At 39.3% G+C, this 3,977-nt stretch overlaps 1 protein-coding gene across 5 annotated transcripts in view; it reads left to right on the forward strand.

The window, feature by feature from the left end:
- Positions 1-3,977, forward strand: part of ZDHHC15 (zinc finger DHHC-type palmitoyltransferase 15) — a 153,482-nt gene that overhangs the window by 121,444 nt on the left and 28,061 nt on the right. The window lies entirely within an intron of this gene.

Raw genomic sequence — 3,977 nt, forward strand, 5'->3', positions numbered from 1 at the left:
CAATTTATAAACTATCAAGGGCTCATGAGGGAGGGGGGAGGGGGGAGGGAGGGGAAAAATGAGGACCTAATGTCGGGGGTTTAAGTGGAAAGAAAATGTTTTGAGAATGAAGTACAAATGAGCTTTACACAATTGATGTGTGTATGGATTGTGATGAGTTGTATGAGCCCCTAATAAAATGTTTTTAAAAAAAGACAAAATAAAGTATTATAAAAAAATGTGCAAAGGCCTAGAGTTTGAAAACCATAAAAGGACATGGTCAACTTATCTTCAACTGAAAGAAACAAGCAAAAATCCAAGTCTTGCATTGCAATATTGAAAGATTCTATGGACGATGGAGGAAGCATCAAACGGAGATAGAAAGAATACACAGAATCATTGTGCCAAAAACTATTCCAAAGAAAGGTGGCCCAATAGAATACTCAAGTTATAGAACAGTGTTATTAGTATAACATGCAAGTAAAATATTGCTGACAATCATCCAATAGCGGTTGCTACAGTACATTGACAGGGAGCTGTCAGAATTTCAAGCAGGATTCAGAAGAGGACATGGAACAGTGGATATGGCTGATGTCAGATGGATCTTGGCTGAAAGCAGAGAATACCAGAAAGATGATTAATTGTGTTTATTGACTATGCCAAGTTTTTGGACTATGTATCAAGATGTATCAAAGACCTAATATAAACCACACAATTCTAAAGACCATCAAAGAAACAATAGAGACAAACTTAAGGACCCTAATACAAGTCATAAACACACTATTGAACATAGTGAAAAATATCCACACTGTAGATGACAAAATAAAAACTGGGACCTACTGGGTATATACCCTAAAGAAATAAAGAATACAACACGAACAGACATGTTTATTGCAACAATTACTATAATAGCGAAAACATGGAAACAACCCCAAACCCCTATTATCAATGAACAGATAAATAAGCTCTGTTACATCCACACAGTGGAGTATTATGCAGCAATAAAAAACAATGACAACTCTTAAACACCACAAGACCTGGACAAAACTAAAGAACATTATTCTTGGCATACTTACTCAATTTTACAAAGATTAAATACTTAATAACACCATAATTATTAGGAAAAACAAAGAAAAAGAAACCTGGCATACACCCCCAAAGACTAAACTTTGATGACTACAAGGAGGCCAGGGATAGGGTGGGAACAAAGAAAAGGGGGGAGAGGATACTGAGAAAGAAGGGAGGAGTTATGGAGGGGTGGAGAACCCCATATATGGATGATTTAACAGGATATTGTGGTAGATTTCATTTCTTGAGGTGAGCTATATAAATATATAGTGTCCTTTTTATACAAATCATTGTATTGGGGGCTCTTACAGCTCTTATCACAGTCCATCCATCCATCCGTTGTGTCAGTCACATTTGTACATCGGTTGCCACCATTGTTTTCAAAACATTTTCTCTCTACTTGAGCCCTTGATATTTCCTCATCCCCCACCCTCCATTTCTCATGAACCCTTGATAATTTATAAATTATTTTCTTTTCATGTCTTACACCATCTGCTGTCTCCCTTCACCTACTTTTCTGTTGTCCACCCCCTGGAAGAGGATTATATGTAGATCATTGTGATCGGTGCCCCCTTTCTCCCTCCAGCCTCCCCTTACCCTCCTGGTATATCTACTCTCATTATTGGTCCTCAGAGGTTTATCTTTCATGGATTCCCTGTGTTTCCAGCTCTTATCTATACCCATGTACATGCTCTGGTCTAGCCGGATTTTTAAGGTAGAATTGAGGTCATGATAGTAGTGGGGAGAAAGCATTAAAGAACTAGAGGAAAGTTGTATGTTTTATCAGTGATATACTGAACCCTGACTGGCTCGTGTCTTCCTTGTCACCCTTCCATAAAGGGATATCCAATTGTCTAAAAATGGGCTTTGTGTCTCCACTCCACAATCCCCTTTGTTCGCATTTTTATGATTTTTTGTTCTGGTTCTTCGATGCCTGATACCTGATCCCATCGACACCTCATGATCACACAGGCTGGTGTGCTTCATCCATGTGAACTTTGTTGCTTCTCAGCTAAATGTCCGCTTGATTCTCTTTTAAGCCTTTAAGACCCCAGATGCTATATCCCTTTACTTTCTATTTTCCTACTTTATTTTTGTGACGTATCTTAATGCTGCAGGCATAGTTGTGCCTTAGTAAATGAGTGTGATTGAGATTTTTGCTTTGTGTCTACCCTTCACTGCTTTCTTAAACTGTTACTTAAGTTTTTAACCTGTTGAAGTGGACATCCCATGTATTTTAGTCTAAAATGCTTCCCTGTATGTGCATATTTTCCTTTTTTCACAAAGCACTTTAAATTCTATACCATTGCCTAGGTTAATGATACTTTTATTACCAAATGTCTCATGGAGGTTACTGAAATTATTTCTGCACAAGATGATACTGCTGCCTCTAAAGTGAACTAAGAGAAGTTGAGTGACTATGCGTTCTCCCAGGATCCACCAGTCTTGCTATTCCAGTAGCAGCTTGAGGTGATCTGAAAAAATGGTTCACTACTCACTTGACCCAGAAATCTGCACAAAATCATGCAGATGAGAAGGATCAATTCTTCGGGTCTTTAATCGAATCTTTAAGAACGTCCTTAAGACTCCCCAGGCCATTAAGGGTATGCATATCCGGAAAGCCACCAAGTATTTGAAGCAGCGTGTGCCCTTGCAATGTTTCAATGGTGGAGTTGAACAGAGCCCCTAAGATGTGCCACCAGACTTACAGAGCTCATAGTCATATCAACCCATACATGACACCCCCCTCCGCCACATGAAATGATCCTGACTAAGAAGGAACACATTGTTCCTAAGCTAGACGAGGACATCGCACAGAAACAAGATATACCAGAAGAAACCGAGGAAGCAAAAACCTATGGCTCGGGAGTAAATTAAGCTTAAAATAAAAGGTGATAAAAGTAACTATATATATATGCACTTTAGATCTACTGGATTTTAAGCATAGACTTCATCATAAACCCTAACCTAAGAACAGTTCATTCTAAGATGTGATCCTGCTCAATACCTGCCCTGGTGAAGTCATCACTGAGGATATAGTTGCTACAGTAAAGTGTGCTGTAGAAAGCAGATGGTACCAAGCTATCAGAAAGAATAGCACCTGGAATATTAGTCTTGTCTTAAAACAAGCAGCCACCTAAGTTAGATATCAGCTGAGTCCATCCAGATAGAGCAAACTAGCCTGGACAGGTTATCAAGAGTGGCCAGTCCCTGCAGAAGGACATCATGCTTACTAAAGTAGAGGGTCAGCATAAAAAGAACAAGCCATTCAACCAGATGGACTGACACAGTATCTGTAGCAGTGGGTTTAAGCATACAAAGGATTTTAAGGATGGTACAGGACTGAGCAGTCTTTCTGCTGTACAGACTGTCTCTGTCAAGCGGACCCACGCAACAGCTCCTAAAAACAGCATCATAGCTTTTGTCAATAAGCCTAAGTGTCCTAATATCCTCCACACCATTTCTTGAAATAATATTTCAATCACAAAAGTCTCTATCATCTGGATGTTGCCTGGCTATTAAAAGCGTCTGGGTCTTAAAGGTTTGAAGTTAAACGAGTGGCCATCTAGCAGGGAAGTAACAATGTCCACATGGAAGATGCACAGCAGCCTGTGTGATCAAGAGGAGTTGATGGGAATAGGTATCAGAAGTTCAAAAACTACCAGCCAAATTGACATGAAGGAGTGTGCACAAAATGGAGACCCCAAACCCACCTGTAAGATAATGAGACTGTCCCTCACAGAAGGGTCACATGGAAAGGATGATGTATTCAGGATTCAGTATAGCACACTGTGGAAACACATAACTATTCTCTAGTTCTTTAATATTTCCTCCCTTTGTTATTATGGTCTTAGTTTTGCCTCATTAATCCTGTTAGACTTGTATGTGTTCATGTGTATAATTAAGATCATTTGATGCATAAAATCCAG

Source organism: Echinops telfairi, unplaced genomic scaffold, assembly GCF_000313985.2.
Source record: "Echinops telfairi isolate 266 unplaced genomic scaffold, ASM31398v2 ScPeMD7_34;HRSCAF=130, whole genome shotgun sequence".
Taxonomy (NCBI): domain Eukaryota; kingdom Metazoa; phylum Chordata; class Mammalia; order Afrosoricida; family Tenrecidae; genus Echinops; species Echinops telfairi.